The following is a 15424-nucleotide window of genomic DNA, read 5'->3' as shown; positions in this document are numbered from 1 at the left end:
CCACCACTGGGGCCACAGTCAGACTGGTGTATACCTTCTCTTCCCCTCTCCTAGGGGCGGGATTCACTGTGGGGTGGCATGGCCCGTCTGGGCTACTTGCACACTGCCAGGCTTGTGGTGCTGGGGATCTGGTGTATTAGCTGGGGTGGATGGTCAAGGTGCACGGGGGCGGGAGGGGCAGGCTTAGCTCGCTTCTCCTTCAGTGATCTGCTTCAGGAGGGGCCCTTTGGCAGCGGGAGGGAGTCAGACCCGCAGCTGGAGGGATGGATCCGCAGAAGCACAGCTTCGGTGTTTGCCCGGTACAAGCAATTCCCTGGCAGGAACTGGTTCCCTTTGGGATTTTGGCTGGGAGATGGGTGAGGGAGATGGCGCTGCGAGCGCCTTTGTTCCCCACCAAACTGAACTCTGTCGTCCTGGAGCTCAGCAACTCTCCCTCCCGTTGTCCTCCAGCCCTCCCGTTCTCTGAGCAGAGCTGTTAACTTATAACCTTCCAGATGTTAAGTCCCGCTTGCTGTCGGAACACACTCCGTCTGGCCCCTCTGCTTTTGCAAGCCAGACTCGGGATCTCTGCTTGGCCGGCAGGCTGCCCCTCCGCCCCGGCTCCCTCCCGCCAGTCCGTGCAGCATGCACTGCCTCGCCACCCTTCCTACCCTCTTCCATGGGCCTCTCATCTGCGCTTGGCTCCAGAGACTCCGTTCTGCTAGTCTTCTGGCGATTTTCTGGTTTTTAGGCAGGTGTAGGTGGAATCTAAGTGACCAGAAGGACGCGGTGAGCCCAGCGTCCTCCTACGCCACCATCTTCCCTGTGGAGACTCTTGTTTTTATTTGAGAACGAGAGACAGCAAGAGAGAGAGAGAGAGCCAGCAGGGGAGAAAGGCAAAAGGGAGGGGGAAAGAGGGAGAGAATCTTAAGCAGGCTCCACACTCAAGACAGAGCTGACATGGGGCTAGATACCATGACTCTGGAATCATGACCAGAGCAGAAATCACGAATTGGATGCTCAACCAACTGAGCTACCCAGGCACCCCTGTTTTATTTTTTAAAGAAACTGTCAATGAGAAAGTAAATTTAAATTAAGTAAATATAGAACACATCTATGGGTTTCTTTGGAGGGAAATTTTTTTTTGTTTTTTTATTTTTATTTTCTCGTTGAAGTTTTCTTAGTTTGGAGAAACTTGAAAATTATTTAATGTTTGTTTTAAATTATGTATGAGGCTTATCTACAGCATGAAGGGCCTGTGTATGTGGTCTCACGGAATAATATTCTGCTCTCATTTTTTTATCTAAGCCTCAGAATAACTTAAGGCAAGAATTCTGCACACTTTTTGGAATAATAAAAGTTATATATATATATGAGCTAAAACACAAAAATGTGAAATTAAATATGAATACTCTGTTAGCAGTTCTATTACCTCCCACTTCATAGTTATTTCATTTAATATTATGACAAGTTTCTAATACGTACACAGATACACATATTTATCCTTTAATATACATATTTATACAGATTCGCAAAGATAATTTATTTGGAGTAAATATCTAGAATCAAAATAATTAAGTGTATATGCTCTGATGACTGGCTTTTGAATTCCAAGGTTTGGCAAAAGGTTCATAACAATATTAATTAAATTTGTATTTAGATTAAAACATATCAGTCTTAAAAGTTATAACATAAAACAATTTTAAGTAAAATGATCTTACTATAAAAATTCTTGGTTTTATAATAAAATGAAGACAACTAAATTTATTTACTACCCGAGGTGAAACAATATAAACTGTGTAACTAGAACCCAGACAAAAAAAGTCATTATTTATGTTTTAAAATTAATGGATCAGATAAAGACAAGTATTTGCATTTATTCCTATTCTGTTCGTTTCAAAGTTACATTTTTCAGTGGTATAGCCAGTAAAATTAGAAGGCTAAAAGTAGTCTTAAAATGATGCCCCTTACCAAATTCTACTACATTATTTTTACACAGTAACTTTTTTTTTTCTCTTCAGAGGACCCATATAAATTTTTAAAATTTACACAATGGATATATGTGAAACCAAAAGTTAGAAAAACATATTGATATATATATGAAGAAGGCAAATGCATCAAAATTGTCAATGTATGAAAATATAAATACTTATTGTGGTACTTTTCTTGATGAATAAGTGAAAGAAAAGGCTACATGATGGCTTCCCTTTCTCTCGCTTGGATTCCCATCCCTTCTCCCTCAGGTTGCCAATGCCAATTTCTAAAATCTTACAGCTTGAATCATAGAAAGGGGACTTCTTATTGGGTTGGTGAGGAGCTAGAATTGGGGCTCTCAGAACTTGCCACTGTTTAAAGTGATTCTTTTCAGGGAGGAGTTAAGATGGCAGAGCAGTATGGAGACGCTGAGCTTGTCTCGTCCCTGAAATGCAGCTAGATCAGCACCAAACCATTTTGAATACCTAGGAAATTGATCTGAGGATTAACACAGCAATCTGTATAACCTGAGCCACAGAACTTGGCAGGTATGTGGTGCTGAGAGGTGAACTGGCGGAGAGAAAGCCTCAGAAGGCAAGGAGCCATTTTTGCGGAAAGAGAACAGAGAGAAAAAGAGAAAGGGGGAGAGTGTGGCACATCAGGATTATGCAAGAAAAGCATTTCCCCCAGAAGTAGCTGGAGAGAAAGAGAGAAGAGTGAAAACACTCACAGGGGAATGAACAAGGAATCTGTTCCCCAAAACCATTGATGGGAAAAAAGGAGAGGGTTTCAATACCACCAGGATTCTATAAACAGTGGAGGGCAGAGTCTGAAGCTTCAGAGATCAGTGCCTGGCGATGCCTGGTGAAGAAGTAGGGTGAATCCCCAGGAGCAGGCATTGCAGTCTGAGGGGTCCATGTGCCACACAGGGAAAAGGGATTCCCTATTTGTAGTGCATTTGGTAGAGGCCATACAGCTTCCCTGCAGCAAACACCCCAGTGGACCTGAGAGAACAGCCACATTTGCTGCTATTGGGAAAAAGACTTGAGAGTGTGGTGAAAACTGGCACCAGCTGTATATCATGATTTGCTATAATCTCTGAACCACTGCTGCTGCACAATCGCACAAATGTTTTCTGGAGCAAGCCAGCATCCAGCCATTGCTCAGCAAAACCCTCCCCCAGAGAGTTGCCACTGGTCCAAGCCCCAGGGATCTCTGAAGCATGGAGTTTTGAAACACAACCCCATCTGACATAAAACTCTGGAGAGAGGTGACACCTGGCAGGTAGACAGCTTGGACAAGGGCAGGGTAGAGCCAGGGAGCAGACAGAGGCCTAAGACAAAGGAGGGGTACTGATTCATGGGGAGGTGAGAGTGAGAAATTCCTGTGCCAGACACAAGGGAGCTGGGTAAAGCCTTTTTCAAATCTACCACCCACGTGCATGTTTGCACACACATAGATCCACCCCAGTAAGCTAAGCAGTGCCATTTAGTGGAGAATGGAGGCATTACACCAAGCCTCACCTAACTGAACATCCAGGTACATACCCCAGAAGACCAGCACAAATCCCTCCATCTGTTTAGTGTACAGACTACAGCATGCTTCAAAGTTTGAGTTCTAGGGGAAAATAGATATAACTTCATCTGGGTTTCATTCTGTTTGCTAGTTTATTTATTTCTTCATTTACTTTGCTTCTGTTTTTGCTTAGTTTTCTTTTTCTTTTTTTTTCTCTCTTTATTTTCTCTTTCTTGGATACAGAAAGAACATATTATTTTAATTTTTTAATATTTTTTTCTATTTTATTTTTTTATTTTATTCTATTTTACTATATAATTTTGTTTAATTTTTAAAATTTTTCTTATTTGTTTTCTTTTCCCTTTTCCTCTATTCTAACAAGTTTCTTTCAATAAGTGGATCAAACACACTTAGGGTCCAGCTTCTTTTATTTAATGTTTTTGTTTTGTTTTTAATTTTTATTCTTTATTTTATTATTATTTTTGTTCCTACAAAATGAGAAGTCAAAGGAATTTACCCCAAAAGAAAGAACAGGAAGAAATGACATCCAATGATTTAATCAACACAGATATAAGTAAGATGTCTGAACTAGAATTTAAAACCACAATTATAAGAATATTGGCTGGGGTTGAAAAAAGCATAGAAGACACCAGAAAATCTTTCTCCAGAGATAAAAGAAGAGAAGTTACTAAGGCTGAAATTACAAATGCTATAACCAAGATGCAATCTTGAATGGATGCTGTGATGGCAAGGATGGAAAAAGCAGAGCAGTGAATCAGTGACATGGAGAATGCTGAAGCAGAAAAAAGGAGGGAAACAAAGACAAAAAAACACAAGACTTAGTGAACTCAGTGACTTACTAAAAATGAGTAACATCTGAATCATAGGAATCCCAGAAGATAAAGAGAGAGAAGAAGGGGCAGAAGGTTTATGTGAGCAAATTATAGCTGAAAACATTTCTAATATGGCAAAGGACACAGACATCAAAATCCAAGAGCACAGAGAATTCCCATTAGATTCAACAAAAAACAACCATCATCAAGGCATATCGTAGTCAAATTCACAAAATACACAGAGAAGGAAAGAGTTACAAAAGCAGCAAGGGGAACAAAGTGCTTAACCTACAAGGGAAGACAGATCAGGTTTGCATCAGATCTGTCCACAGAATCTTGGCAGGCCATAAAGGAATGGCAGAATATATTCAACGTGCTGAAGCAGAAAAATAGGCAGCCAAAATTTCTTTATCCAGCAAGGCTGTCATTCAACATAGGAGACATAAAGAGTTTCCCAAACAAAAAACAAAGGAGTTTGTGATCATTAAACCAGCCCTATAAGAAATTTTGAAGGGGTCTCTTTGGGCACCCCAGGTGGCTTAGTTCAGGAAGCATCTGATTTGACTCAGGTCATGATCTCAGGGTTTATGTGTTTGAGCCCCATGTTGGGCCCTGTGCTGACAGCTCAGAGCCTGAAGCCTGCTTCAGATTCTGCATCTCCCTCTTTCTCTGTCCTTCCCTTGTTCATACTCTGTATGCCTCTCTCTCTCTCTCTCTCAAAAATAAATAATAAACATTAAAAAAAAAATTAAAGGGACACTTTGAGTGAAGAAAAGACAAAGCAAAACAGACCAAAAGCAACAAAGACTAGAGAGGGCCAGGGAACATCATCAGAAACACCAACTCTACAGGCAAAACCATAGAAGTAAATTCGTATCTTTCAATAATCATTCTAAATGTAAATGGACTAAATGCTCAAATCAAAAGACATAGCGTATCAGAATGGATAAAAAAACAAGCCCCATTTATATGCTGCTATAAGAGACTCAGTTTAGACTTAAAGACAACTGAAGATTGAAAGTAAAGGGATGGAGAACCATCTATCATGCTAATGAATATCAAAGGAAAGTCAGAGTAGCCATACTTCTTTTTTGTATTTACTATTTCATTTCATTTTACTTTACTATTAGATTCGATTTTATTTTATTTTATTTTTGAGAGAGACTTAGAGAGACAGAGTGTGAACAGGGGAAGGGCAGAGATAGAGGGAGACACAGAATCTGAAGCAGGCAGAGCCTGACACAGGGTTCAAACTCACAAGTGGTGAGATCATGACCTGAACCAAAGTCGGATGCTTAACCAACTGAACCACCCAGGCGCCCCTGTAGTAGCCATACTTCTATCAGACAAACTGGATTTTAAAATAAAGACTGTAACAAGAGATGAAGAAGGGCATTATATAATAATTAAAGGGTCTATCCACTAAGGAGATATACAATTGTAAATATTTATGCCTCCAACTCAGAAACCCCCAAACATATAAATCAATTTTACACAAACATAATGAAACTCATCAACAATAATACCAAAATAGTAAGGGACTTCAACATCCCACTTACACCAATGGACAGACAATCTAATAAGAAAATCAACAAGGAAACAATGGCTTTGAATGACACACTGGGCTGGATAGATTTAACATATATTCAGAACATTTCATCCTAAAGCAGGAGAATACACATTATTCTTGAGTGCATATGGAACATTCTCCAGAGCAGATCACATACTGGGTCACAAATCAGCCCTCAACAAATACAAAAAGATGGATATCATACCATGCATATTTTCAGAACACGATGTCATGAAACTTGAAATCAACCACAAGAAAAAAAATTGCAAAGACCAGAATACTTCCTACTAAATACATCCTACCAAAGAATGAATGGGTTAACCAAGAAATTAAAAATTAAGTTAAAAATTACACGGAGCCCAATGAAAATAAAAACAGGACAGTCCAAAACTTCAGGGATGCAGCAAAGGCAGTCATAAGAAGGAAGTATATAGCAATCCAGGCCTTCCTAAATAAGGAAGTTCTCATATACACAACCTAACTTTCCACCTAAAGAAGCAGGAAAAAAGAACAGCACATAAAGCCCCAAATCAGCAAATGAAAGGAAATAATAAAGATTACAGATCAATGAAACCAGAAGCTGGTTCTTTGAAATAATTAGCAAAATTGATAAACCCCAAGCCAGACTGATCAAAAAGAAAAAGGAAAGGACCCAAATAAATAAAATCACGAATGAAAGAGGAGACATCACAACCAACGTCACAGAAATACAAAAAATAAGAGAATATTATGAGCAATTACATGCCAACAAATTGGGCAATCTGGAAGAATTGGACAAATTCCTAGAAACATATAAAGTACCAAAACTGAAACAGGAAGAAATAGAAAATATGAACAGACCCATAACCAGCACAGAAATTGAATCAGTAATCTAAAATCTCTCAACAAACAAGAGTCCAGGGTTGGATGGCTTTCCAGGGGAATTCTACCAAACATTTAAAGAAGATTTAACACTTACTCTCTTGAAGCTGTTCTAAAAATTAGAAATGGAAAAGAAAACTTCCAAACTCTTTCTATGAAGCCAGCACTACCTTGATTCCAAAACCAGACAAAGACCCCACTAAAAAGGACAACTATAGGGGCGCCTGGGTGGCGCAGTCAGTTAAGCATCCGACTTCAGCCAGGTCACGATCTCGCGGTCCGTGGGTTCGAGCCCCACGTTGGGCTCTGGGCTGATGGCTCAGAGCCTGGAGCCTGTTTCCGATTCTGTGTGTCTCTCTCTCTCGGCCCCTCCCCCGCTCATGCTCTGTCTCTCTCTGTCCCAAAAATAAATAAAAAACGTTGAAAAAAAAATTAAAAAAAAAAAAGGACAACTATAGACCAATTTCTCTAATGAACATGAATGCAAAAATCCTCAACAAGATGTTAGCCAACCATATCCAACAACACATTAAAAAAATAGAAATGGAAGGAAAATTTCCAAACTCACTCTACAAGGCCAGCATTATCTTGATTCCAAAACCAGACAAAAACCCCACTAAAAAGGAGAACTACAATTTCTCTGATGAATATGGATGCATAAAATATCAACTAGTACCTTGTTGACTCACTAGGGTCAGGAACAGGACAGGGATGTCCACTCACCACTGTTACTCAACATAATGTTGGAAGTCCTAGCCTCAGCAATCAGACAACAACAAAAAAAAATTAAAGGCATCCAAAATCAGCAAAGAGGAAATCAAACTTTCACTCTTTGCAGATACATGATAGTCTACATGGAAACCCCAAAGGCTCTACCAAAAACTGCTACAACTGATATGTGAATTCAGCAAAGTGGCAGAATAAAAATCAATGTACAGAAATCTGTTGCATTTCTATACAGCAATAATTAAGCAGCAGAAAGATAAATGAGGAATCAATCCCATTTACAATTGTACTGAAAAACATAAAATACTTAGGAGTAAACCTAGCCAAAGAGGTGAAAGATCTATACACTGAAAACTATGGAAAGCTTATGTGAAGACACACACACACACACACACACACACACACACACACACACACAAATGGAAAAACATTCTATGCTCACTGTAAGAAATATTGTTAAAATGCCGATACTATTCCAAGTAGTCTACATATTGGTGCAATCTCTATCAAAATAACACCACAATCTTCACAGAGCTAAAACAAACAATTCTAAAATTTGCATGGAACCAGAAAAGCCCCCAAATAGCCAAAGTAATGTTGAAAAAGAAGACCAAAGATGAAGGCATCACAATTCCAGATTCCAAGCTGTATTACAAATCTAAAATTATCAAGATAGTGTGGTACTGGCACAAAAACAGACACAGATCAATGGAACAGAATAGAGAACCCAGAAATGGACCCACAAATGTATGGCCAACTAATTTTGACAAAGCAGGAAAGAATATCCAGTGGAAAAACAACAGTCATTTCAGCAAATGGTGCTAGGAAAACTGGACAGCGACATGCAGAAGATTGAACCTGGACCACTTTCATACACCATACACAAAAATCAATTAAAAATGGATGAAAGACCTAAACGTAACACAGGAAGCCATAAACATCCTACAGGAGAAAACAGGCAACAACCTCTTTGACCTTGGCTGCAGCAACTTCTTACTGGACATGCCTCCATAGGCAAGGGAAACAAAAGCAAAAATGAACTATTGGGACCTCATCAAGATCAAAAGCTTTTGCACGGCAAAGGAAACAATCAGCAAAATGAAAAGGTAACTGACGGAATGGGAGAAGATATTTGCAAATGACATTATCAGATAAGGGGTTAGTATCTAAAATCTATAATGAACTTATCAAACTCAACACCCAAAAAACAAATAATCCAGTGAAGAAACAGGAAAAAGACTTGAGTAGACACTTTTCCAAAGAAGACATCCAGATGGCTAACAGATATGAAAAGATGCTCAACATCACTCATCATCAGGGAAATACAAATCAAAAGCACAATGAAATACCACCTCACACCTGTCAGAATGGCTAAAATTAATAACTCAGGAAACAGATGTTGGCAAGGATACAGAGAAAGGGGAACCCTTTTGAACTGTTGGTGGGAATACAAACTGATGAAGCCACTTTTGAAACAGTATGGACATTCTTCAAAAAAGTTAAAAGTAGAACTACTCTATGACCCAACAAATGCACTACTAGGTATTTATCCAAAGTAAACAAAAAGCTGATTCAAAGGGGCACACACACCCCAATGTTTATAGCAGTACTATCAACAATGGCCAAATTATTGAAAGAGCCCAAATTTCCGCTGAATGCCAAAAGGATAAAGAAGAAATGGTGTGTGTGTGTGTGTGTGTGTGTGTATGCATGTATATATGTGTATGTATATATATATGTGTGTGTATATATATATATATATATATATACACATACGCACACACATATATACATATACATACACATATATACATATATATACATATATAATGGAATATTACTCAGCAATAAGAAAGAATGAAATCTTGCCATTTACAACAACGTGGATGGAACTAGAGTGTATTATGCTAAGCAAAATGAGTCAGAGAAAGACAAATATTGACTTCACTCATATGTGGAATTTAAGAAACAAAACCAATGAACATAGGGAAAGGGAAGCAAAATTAATATAGAAACAGAAAGGGAGACAAACCATAAGAGACTCTTATATACAGAGAACAAACTGAGGATTGCTAGAGGGGTTTTAGTTAGGGGGATGGGCTAAATGGGTGATGGGCATTAAGGAGGATACTTGTTTGGATGAGCACTGGGTATTTTATGTAAGTGATGAATTACTAAATTCTATTCCTGAAATCATTATTACACTACATGTTAACTAACTTGGATGTAACTACCTACCTACCTCAAGAAATAAATAAATAAACAAACAAACAAACTGATTCTTTTCTCCCAGGTACTTTACTTTTCATGTAGGAAGACATATTTCCTCCTCTTCCAAACCTCTTTATTCGGGATTTTCTTACCTAATGTTACCCTGACAAGGATGAATGCAATAATCTTAGTCTCTAATTATCTTGTAATATCTGCACCTTCCATCTACAAAGACCATTCTGATCCTTTAGACCTTCCTCTTGGGTAGGACTAAGATGATGGCACACCAGCTCTTTCCTGTAGCCCTCATCTGGTCCATGGGAAAGATTTACTTTTTTTCTTGGATAAAACTCGGAAAGTCCAAAAAAATCACGCCTTGGTCATTCCAAACTCAAGGTAATTAATCAACCTATCTTTCACATACCTGTTCACCATATCCTTCAAACTGATAAACTGCCTCCTTGATCTTCTTAAAGGCACACTCATGGAGAGAAACATGCCCACCACTATTCTGCTCTGCAGGATATGGGAATAGATATCACAGCATACCAGAATCTCTCTTCAGAAATCTTCTTCAATCTTCTCCTCAATTTTAGTAAAGTGTTTAAGAATCCCAACACTAATTTTCCCCTTCTTTCTTCTTCCAAATTGATCATGACAGTCTTATACATTGGAATGTGGTTCCTGTTGTCTTCAGGTCTCAACTAAAACTTCCCTTCCTATGTATTCAATTACATATATAATCTGAAATGAGGTAACTTTGTTTTACAAAGCAGCTTAAAACGCATTTCTGTTTGATGTTAGTGCATTTTAAAAACATCATAAATTTAATCATAAACGTAATATAATGTTCAGTCCCTAACTGCCAAGTTTTATAATCGACATCAGTCTGACAAATAGGATAATTCCCTCTATACTATTTTGTGATATGCGGATACAGACTGAACTGAATAGTACTTTTATCATGCTTTACAGGGGTGAACTCCTTGTGCACCTAGTCTCTCATTTACTTTTGATTTCAAATTAGTGGGAAAGCTAAATAACCACATACACATCTGGCTGTATCATTAAAATAACAGAATTATTAAAATCTTCACTGTTATATTCCATTCACTCAACTGAATAAGCCATCTTTACTCAAGTATAATTTAATTATGATGATCATAATTAATACTGGTTAGAAGGACTACAACTATAAAGCAGTCCTATAGTTTGTATACCGTGTTTGTCTTATGCTTGCTGTTGGAAAACACCTGGTTAATTTTAGAAGTAACGCAAACAATATGGAGATAGTATACATAGTATAGCAGAAAAAGCCCTTTGCTTAAAATCACTATCCAGTTCAGATCTGTATTCCCATTTTTCTTATTACTTAGACTATTTAATAAGTATTACCAAAATTATTTTCAGAAGCATTCTCTCCTTTTTTTTTTTTTTTTGTTTTAGTTTTTCATTAAGTAAGCTCTGTGTCCAATGTGGGGCTTGAATTCATGACCCTAAGATCAAAAGTCACATGCTCTACTCACTGAGCCAGCCAGGTGCCTTGCATTTACTCTTAAATGAGTATGTACACATGTGTATGCATTCACAGACAGTCACATAATACTTCAGTTATCTTCTGTTGATAATACATTATCTATAGTGATTGTCCCAGGGGAAAAAAAAATTAGAAAAAAACACTACACTCCAGGATATTTCATAGCTACAGGAATGAGGTAAGCTTACTCAATCTTTCAGATTCTTAGTTGTTTTTTTTTAATCTGTAAAATAGTGATAAAGCCAGTTTACTACTTTCCAGAGTTAATAAAATCTGGTAAGATAATTTATGTTAAAATTCTACATAAAGTGGTACAAACAGATAAGACAGTTCTATCATACTCCTAAACATACACATATGTACACATACACATAAAATTCAAAAAAAAAAACTAGCAGTAAGTACCTCATGGGGCTTCATCTCTGAAGTTTCCTGACTGCTATTGGAGATCCTTTAATTTCAACAGTAACATGCTTTATCACTAAATATCACCACTTAGAATACTTTATGTAGAGGAATGTTTTGTAAAACTTCTCATTTGGCAGATTCATTGCCCTATTAGTGAAAGGCTATAAAAATTATATTTTCATTCTATATTCTTTTAACTAAGAACTTTAAAAATCAAAATGATTTAATATTTGCAATTTAGCAGGCTCAGTGCCTTTAGTAGGTAGAGGTGTCTTGCATACCAGAAGTTCATCTACAATTTGGAAGGTGATCTTTCTCCCAGAATTCTGAAAATGCTGTAAAAACTTTATATGGCACTGAATTGCTTCATTCCAAAACCCAGAGCTTTCTAATATGACCAGCTTAAAGAAATTTCAAGGCTGCAATCTTAGTATTTTAAATGAAATTGATAAGTTAGATACTTAAGTTTAAATTTTCTGATCTGAATAAAAATATGAAGTTTAACAATTCCTTCCTAGACCTACAGTATGCACAAATTAGAAATGAGTGTAGCACTTCCCGCCCCCTCCCCCCAGCTTTCTGTCTCATATGAATCTAAACGAGAAAGCATATTGAATTGATTTAAATTGGATCCCACAGAAGGAAGCTGGCTGAAGACATGGAGGCTAACTCATAGTCTGTGACCAGACTGGTTTGTCTAATGATGTAGTTGTTGTCACAATAAATGACTACATGCACAGATTTCTGTCTAGTTAGACATTTGGCTTGAAATAAACATTCACAGAACTGAATCCAAACATCAAAGTAGGCCAAAAGTTGCCTTAAGCTCTGCCAACCTAGTGCTAATTCAACTAGGAGTAACACGTTTTTTTGTGGGTTTTTTTTTTTTCGTTTCACAACAAATGAGTCTTTCAATCTATTAAACTGAATCTGATGATGATTTTGGGAACATGTATGATGAGAACATTATCCCACTGCAGTAGGTCTGGAGCCTAATTTTCCTGTCAAATGTCACTTACCTACTTTGGTATCTTAGAAGTGGAACAAATGATCCAAGAACTGAGAGAGGAAATACTTTGGCTGTGTAAATGGATTCAGGAAAAAGGTACATGTTTAACCACTTACTTTTTTTTTGTAATGCCTATTTTACAACTAGGTGTAGAGAGTATTCCTTTGTCTGAAATTAGTTCTAGCTCACCTTCCTAGGTTTCATTAAAAACACAATAAATTTAATGAAAGTAGTACCATACGTAAAAAGAGTTCGCATAGGGCTCCATTTAGTCTGTGTCACATATCTTGGAATGCCGTGTATTTGTATTTGCAGATTTTTCATCCCATACAGCTGAAGAGAATAACATCTAGGAAATGTAGGAAAATATAGTAAATAAAGGATAGTACTAGTAGCACAGAGTTATTTGGATGGAAAATTTATAAATACCAAACAAGAGACTTTCCAAATTACTTGGAGACTAAAATAATATACACAGCTAAACAACACTGAATGTATTACTCAGAAGACAATGATATACTGTGTATATCATTGATTTATACTGATGTTTGAGGGCAAAATAAAAAGAAAATAATAGGTTAAGTATGAATATTAACGCCTGGTTAAATAGCACCACACCAATTTTTTTCTAAATTGAGTTTCTTATGATGTTTATATTCTTTTTTGAACTAATAAACTAAGTATTGATTTCAAATGCAGATATGGCTTTATTTAGCAACATGCAAGAACTGCAGGATTTCTTTTTTCCATTCAACTTGCGATATTAACCATGGGACCATACAATATTTGTGGGGTCCAGTGCAAGATGAAAATCTGAGCTCCCTTATCCAAATTAGAAATTTCAATATGGCAACAACAAAAAATGGGGCCCTTATAAGCACAGGGCCCTGTGCAACTACACAGATTACAGACTCATGAAGCCAGCCATGCATGGAACCATCACCAAAACTTCCTACTGACTTTCATTTGTATTACTAATAGAATTGCAAAAGACACAAAGGTAGTTTTTACTAAAGCATTATTCCTTGCCAACTTAATCAATGGAAACTTACCCTCCCACTGGGTCCACCCATACCTATTTATCTGACACATCAAAATGACCAGGCTGTAGAAAACATGGCAGCAAGGACAAGAAGTTGGGGAATTAAGACACACATCAACCTCTCCAGTTTCCTGCCTTTGATAGAAACTCACAATAGTGTACTGTTCATAAAATCCTTTTATTCCTTTACTGGAGAGATCTGGCTCACACCATTGGAGACTTGTGAAAAGACGCAACCCTGAGGAAAGTGGTTCAGAAACATTTGCTCTTTTTCAAGATCTTTTCTGCCTACATTGAAAAAGATAATAAATATCTATAATATCTGAATTAAAACTCCTGAACTTCAAACTGCCTTGTTCTTGTATCATTCAAACTCACATAATGCATTCACATAAAATATGAATAAAGCTTTTAAAACCATGACAAGATTAAATTAACTGATCTATGTACATGAACTTTGTGAAATACCCACGTTCAAATCTTACATCATTATTAGCAATACAGCATACTACTGACATATATGTGTAGTCTGGGGTCACTACAGAAATTGAGCAAGCAAATTCTTCCTTTAATGTAGTCTATCGGCACACCTCAGTAATAATTATTCCTTTGCCTTTCATTTATTTAAGGCAGATTTTTTTCACAGCATTTCAAAGCTTGACAAATCCAGAAGATAATATCAGCATATTTAAATACTTAATTTCATCAAATGCAACTTTATTTGCTAAATAAGGATGTTTTCCACATCCTTTCATCCAAATTCTCATAAGGCCTTTGATAAGATAGTATCATAAATTGATTTTCTACAGCGAATATACATATAAGAAAAATATACTAACTAAAGAAGGGGAAGAAAAGATTTACACTTTATAAGAAATTCTCAAAATTTAGCATCCAAGATAAAAGTCAGGAGATGGATTTTATCTGCCTCGTTTTTGAATTATACTATCATTCCAATTTAAAAGTTCATTTGAGACTTATCTCATGTATTTCTAGTTAAATTAAATATTAGATAAATATTTTAGTAATTTATTTATTCCATACTGTTTTAACCATAAGAATTTGTGGCATATACAGCAATGTCTTTTGATTTCTTAAATGGAAAAGAATCAAAATTGTCTACTTCACTTACTCTTATGCTGTTTTACATTAACAAAACAAGAACTCAATAAATAAATGAAAATCAGAAAGAAAAAAAAATCAGTAATGGCAAACTGAAGCTTAACAATTAACTTGGATAGTCAAAGCCAAGCCACACTGAAATTTTAATAGTTCTCAACGAAAATTATTGTTCCCCTATATCTTTGAAACCTAATCTATCATTTCATCAATTAGTACACACTTATTATAATGGATCTTTCCTGAGGGCTACTTATTCTTAATGACATAGAAATGAGATATACTTCAATTTAAATTGGCACTCCTCTGAAAAGAATAAGAGAAAGCATGCCGACAAATTTCCACCATCTTAATGTTAAATGTATCAATGGTATGTGAAGAATTGCTTATTAGTGTGACAAAGTCTAGTTCCTGGCAATTTCCAGTGTAATTCACTCAGTTAATAACATTTCTAGTGTTCTCCAAACTTATTAATTACACTATAATGCCTAAATACAAAATTTAGAGTAGTTTAAAGAGTGTTATTTACAATAGTCCAAATCAATGTATTCTCTACCAGCCAAAAGTCTAACAATTTTCACACCAGTTTCATATAACAGTCATTTTCTATGAAGAGAGTCTGCCTTTGTTAAAAAAATAA

This window comes from Lynx rufus, unplaced genomic scaffold (genome assembly GCF_022079265.1).
Source record: "Lynx rufus isolate CCGP_SWC_20201006 ecotype Redwood Valley unplaced genomic scaffold, mLynRuf1.p SCAF_2, whole genome shotgun sequence".
Lineage (NCBI taxonomy): Eukaryota > Metazoa > Chordata > Mammalia > Carnivora > Felidae > Lynx > Lynx rufus.
Note: the sequence above shows the minus strand (reverse complement) of the source record.